Here is a 6,000-nt window from a genome sequence, read left to right on the forward strand (position 1 = left end):
GGCCTTTAACTAAAAGGGTTCAAAGCATTCAAATACAAGTCAGTGACTACTCATTGGTTATGAGCCTATTTCAGACAGGTGTGGTATGTCTGGAGTATGTCTGGTTGTCAGCCGTCTTGTATTGAGCGCTAGGCGATTCCATTAAGGTTTAAGGAAAAGGGTAATTTCAGTGTTCAAAATGTGAACATTTGCAAAGCTGTCATCAAGGCAAAGGCATAAATAAAGGTTAAAAAAGGGGGGGGGGCTACTTTGAAGAATCTCAAATATTTTTTTTTATTTTGATTAGTTTAACACTTTTTTTGGTTACAATATGATTCCATATGTGTTATTTTATAGTTTTCATGTCTTCACTATTATTCTACAATGTAGAAAATAGTAAAAATAAAGAAACCCTTCAGGGGCGGTTCAGGGGGGGGGCAGTGCCCCTGTGACAACAATTTTGGACCCCCTTGTGGCTCCCCTAAATGTGGAGTATGAAATCATTTCTACATAACACATTTTTGCTATTGTTCTTTTTTTACATCCGTTATTAGACAGTGGCAACGCAGAACACTAATGATTATGAACATGGTCTTTTGCCTGCTAATGCCTGCAATGCAGTGAAGAAAACGATATGACAACAATAACGTCTAATGTAACTGGCTCCTCTAACAGTACAACTGGCCCCAGCTTGGCCCCCCCAGTTGAAATGGTCTAGAACCGCCACTGAAACTCTTGAATGAGTAGGTGTGTCCAAACTTTTGACCGGTACTGTGTTTTCAAAGAGTTGAACCCTGTGTATTGAAAGAGTCTTTAGGATTTTGTATCTCAGATTTGGGATTTAAGTTTGACCTCTTTAGTGCGTTGTGCTCCTCCTGTGCACATCGTTGCCTTTACTCAGCGGCTCCGTTTATGTACATAATACAATGATGAGTTCCTGTCAAAGGTTTGTTTGAATTTAATTGACAGGGACACACTAAAAGGGGCCCACCCTAACAGATGGTGAACAGACACCGGGCACGTTCAGTCGACAGACCCCCACACAAATATAGGCCTACACACACTGTAAAACCATGAATGCTTGATGAAGTAACCTACATTGTCTACAAGTGGTGGACAAAAATGCAAACAAATGAGGGACAAGAAGATAACTATTGGACGACTGCTTATGCACTTTTGGGTGGGGGAATTTTCATATTGTTATCCTTCATTCATCCAGGTGATTCTGTTTTTACCTTTGTACAGTACCTTTGTAATACAACAGTAGCGAGGGAGATTTGAAACTCTTAAGATAGACAAGTTGAACTAATTAACAAGAATAGCAGTACAGCAAATGTGAATGAGCTTTCAGTTAATTAATTGAAAGTTGTGTGTGTTATGTTCTTTGTTTATCATGTTTTGATTTAAATCTAAGATTTTTTGATTAGTTGAATCAGGTGTTTACTGGTTGGCAAGAACAAAAGCCTAAGTCCACATTGATATCTGTGGATACGATTGGACCCTGTTATGAGGGCTGCTTTCATGATGAATAGTAATGATCAGTTTATTTGAATAACTTTAGAATATAATCACATTTTACATAAGAAATGTCAGTTTGTAAGTTTTGAACATTTGGAAATGAATTCAAATTGATTATTTAAGACTTGGGCTTATTTGGAACACCCATGGGTTTAAAGTGTACATGGGGCACCCATTAAACTTTTCACATATTTTTATAAAATATTTTTGCCTTATTAAATAAGGTTTTTTGTAAAGTCACAACTTCGCATGAGAAATTAATCTTTCATCAAAATTAGAGCAGCATATGTTAGAACTATTTCAAATTTGTTTTTGGTTGGCTTAATAGGTACACTTATACCCTACAGTATATTGTTCCAAACAATATGTAAAAAAATAAGCTACATCAAAATGGGTACTTTTGAGATATTAATAATAATAATTTTTATGTTGAATAAATCAATGTGAATTTTTTTCAGAATATAGACATACTCCATATTTTAGAGCACCCTATAAGGAGTATAATGACACCAAGATGTTTTCTTAACCATGTATGGTTCACGGATCATATGGCCTTAAAGGAGGCCTGTATAGGTCAAAAAGATCATTTTCTCAATAATGGTTTGTGATACGAATGTACAGTGGCTTGTGAAAGTGTTCACTCCCTTGGCATTTTTCCTATTTTGTTGCCTTACAACCTGGAATTAAAATATATTTTTTGGGGGGGTTTGTATCATTTCATTTACACAACATACCTACCACTTTGAAGATGCTAAATATTTTTTATTGTGAAACAAACAAGAAATAATACAAAAAAAAGAACTTGAGCGTGCATAACTATTCACCTTTTGCAGCAATTACAGGTGCAAGTCTCTTGGGGTAGGGCCTAAAGCTTGGCACATCTAGCTACTGGGATTTTTGCAAAACTGCTCCAGCTCCTTCAAGTTGGATGGGTTCCGCTGGTGTACAGCAGACTTTAAGTCATACCACAGATTCTCAATTGGATTGAGGTCTGGGCTTTGACTAGGCCATTCCAAGACATTTAAATGTTTCCTCTTAAACCACTCGTGTTGCTTTAGCAGTATGCTTAGAGTCATTGTCCTGCTGGAAGGTGAACCTCCGTCCCAGTCTCAAATATCTGGAAGACTGAAACAGGTTTCCCTTAAGAATTTCCCTGTATTTAGCACCATCCATCATTCCTTAAATTCTGACCAGTTTCCCAGTCCCTGCCGATGCTGCCACCACCATGCTTCACTGGGGGTTGGTGTTCTCGGGTTGATGAGAGGTGTTGGGTTTGCGTCAGACATAGTGTTTTCCTTAATGGCCAAAAAGCTCAATTTTAAGCTCATCTGACCAGAGTACCTTCTTCCATATGCTTGGGGAGACTCCCACATGCCTTTAGGCGAACACCAAACGTGTTTTCTTATTTTTTTCTTTAAGCAATGTCTTTTTTCTGGCCACTCTTCCGTAAAGCCCAGCTCTGTGGAGTGTAAGGCTTAAAGTGGTCCTATGGACAGATACTCCAATCTCCGCTGTGGAGCTTTGCAGCTCCTTCAGGGTTATCTTTAGTCTCTTTGTTGCCTCTCTGATTAATGCCCTCCTTGCCTGGTCTGTGAGTTTTGGTGGGCGGCCCTCTCTTGGCAGGTTTGTTGTGGTGCCATATTCTTTCAATTTTTTAATAATGGATTTAATGGTGCTCCGTGGGATGTTTAAAGTTTCTGAGATTTTTTTATAACGCAACTCTGACCTGTTCTTCTCCACAACTTTGTCCCTGACCTGTTTGGAGAGCCTTGGTCTTCATGGTGCCGCTTGCCTGGTGGTGCCCCTTGCTTAGTGGTGTTGCAGACTCTGGGGCCTTTCAGAACAGCTGTGTATATACTGAGATCATGTGACACTTAGATTGCACACAGGCGGACTTTATTTAACTAATTATGTGACTTCTGAAGGTAATTGGTTGCACCAGATCTTATTTAGGGGCTTCATAGTAAAGGGGTGAATACATATGCACGCACCACTTTTCAGGTTTTTTAACTTTCAAGTTATTTTTTTCATTTCACCAATTTGGACTATTTTGTGTATGTCCGTTACATGAAATCCAAATAAAAATCAATTTACATTACAGGTTCTAATGCAACAAAAGAGGAAAAACACCAAGGGGGATGAATACTTTTGCAAGGCACTGTAAAAAGTGGTGGTGTACGGACTGTAGTTGATCCGTGATCCGTACAGATCACCCCCCACGGTTTGGCATGCATGTGAACCGCAAATCAATTGCAAAGTTTAACCATCATCGTGTGAAATACAGTTTTACTGCCGCTGTTACTTTTTAAAGTAATAATTCTCTAAATCTCGATGCAGAATTGCAGTGAAAAGATAAAGACAAGAGATGCATGTTGTGTTTTGCTCTGAAGCCTGAAGGTTGATTTCATTATTTTTAAAAGCAGTTGCATGTACTGTTCACGTGGACGGGGCATGTTGAATCCCAACGGCTCAATCCTGGATGCTCGCGTTGTAAAAAGCAAAGAAGAAAAAAAGAGCAGCGACAGCCAAGGCTAGCGGAGGAGCTGAAGAACTGGAAAAGCTTCCCTCTTCATTTAACTATCCCAAAGCCTAGGCACAAGACGCATGGTGAGGCAGCCTTTAGATGCTATGCCCCCTGCCTCTGAAATAGTCTGCCAGAGAACCTGAGGAGGGCTGAAACTTTGGACATTTTTAAAAGAGATCTTAAAACATATTTTTAGCTTCAGCTTTTTTAGTGTTTCAATTTTTATTGTTATTCTTTTCTTTTTTATCCTCTGTTATTTCTGTTTGTATTTTTATAGTTTTTTTTCCTGTCAAGCACATTGCATTGTAATCATGTCTGAAATGTGCTATATACATAAAGCTTGATATGATTGATTTTCAAGCAGATTTAAGTCAAAACTAACTTGACCACTCAGGAACATTCACTGTCTTCTTGGTAAGCAACTCCTGTGTAGATTTGGCCTTGTGTTGTAGGCTATTGTCCTGATGAAATGTGAATTCCTCTCCCCCAGTATTTGCCAATGTCAAGCATACCCATACCAGTTTCATTCCTGATTGCAGCTCAGTTCAGAAGGACGACTGTATCTTTGATGTGCCTGGGTGGTTTAATATATAATCCACAGCATAATTAAAAACTGAACCATGCTTAAAGAGATATTTCATGTCTGATTTGTTATTATTATCGATCTACCAATCACTGCCCTTCTTTATGAGGCTTTCAAAAAGCTCCCTGGTCTTTGTAGTTTAATGTGTGCTTGAAATTCAATAATTGATTGAGGGACCTTACAGATGTTCTATGTATGGGGGACAGAGCAAGAGGTTGTCATTAAAAAAATAATGTCAAATCCTATTATTTCACACAGAGTCCATGTACCTTGTGATTTGTTCAACCACATTTAACTCCAGAACTAATTTAAGATTGCCTTAACAAAGGGATTGAATACTTATGCGATGACTATATTTTAGTTGTGAATTGTGTATTTACTCCCCCCCCCAAAGAAAAAACGATTATATATTTTAATCCCACTTTGTAACACAATTAAATGTAAAGAATTGCAAAGGGTCTGAATACTTTTGGAAGGCACTGTATGTGACCGTATACACATTTCATAAAGATTTGAAATGTTTGTTTTAGTCAAATATTATATCTGTTAGGGCTTCTTGCGGTCAATTTGCAGTCTACGAATTATTTGTAATTATGTTCCGGGCCCCCTGACCATCTGCTCAATAAAAAAATCGTCCCGCGGCTAAATCTAGTTCAGTATCCATATTCGAAAGAATATTTGGCATACCTAATCTCAGCAGCTGGCTGCATATCTCCGATTCACAAAGAAAATAGAATTGCTGTGTTCCTGTGAGCTAACATAGCCTACATGCTAACTAGACAACAATCATTTCCCCGCAGTAAAACGTTCAAATTGACATGTTAACCCTACTTGGTATCACTAAAACAATAAATCATGAAATATGTTGCCTTAGAATCCAAAACGTTTCTGTGAATTGTAACATGTTTGCTGTCGAACACGCTAATGTGTTAGCTACAAAGTAACAAGCTACCTACCTGCGGCTGTGTTGTTACAAGTAGCAAGGCGTTGATGTATCCAAAATAATAGATATAGATGTGTAAAACTAGTTTTTGGTCGTTTTCATTCCGAACTCTATTTTTCAGGGATTCCTTCAATAGTCCAAACCAGAGAGGGGGAAGCGCAAAATGCTAAACTAATGAGTAGTTAGTCCACTGGGGTCTATGACTGTACAGTATGTAGGTCGTGTCGACTCCACCCAATCACTTTGATTTTTTTTTTACCCTCTGGCGCAATAGAACAGTTCTGTTCCTGGTTGCTGCTGGGCAATTCCATGGACACGGATTTGCGCTGAGTCAGATTTTTCACTTGAAGGTATGTCAAACTAAAACTGTTTGTTTCAAAGTTTATCAAACCATAGGCTACAACCCTATGCATAAGGACTACTTTTAATCATTTACACTGGAATTGCTTCATA

General features: G+C 38.4%; 1 protein-coding gene across 1 annotated transcript in view; it reads right to left on the bottom strand.

Annotated features, from left to right (window-relative positions):
- LOC115167555 (CD151 antigen) overlaps window positions 1-5,792 on the bottom strand; it is a 45,980-nt gene extending 40,188 nt beyond the window's left edge. Inside the window, exon 1 of the mRNA XM_029722115.1 lies at window positions 5,561-5,792. The gene's annotated coding sequence lies outside the window, so the exon portion shown is untranslated. The remainder of the gene's footprint in view (window positions 1-5,560) is intronic.
- Window positions 5,793-6,000: the final 208 nt, after the last annotated feature.

The sequence above is a fragment of the Salmo trutta genome, chromosome 29 (assembly GCF_901001165.1).
Source record: "Salmo trutta chromosome 29, fSalTru1.1, whole genome shotgun sequence".
Classification (NCBI taxonomy): domain Eukaryota; kingdom Metazoa; phylum Chordata; class Actinopteri; order Salmoniformes; family Salmonidae; genus Salmo; species Salmo trutta.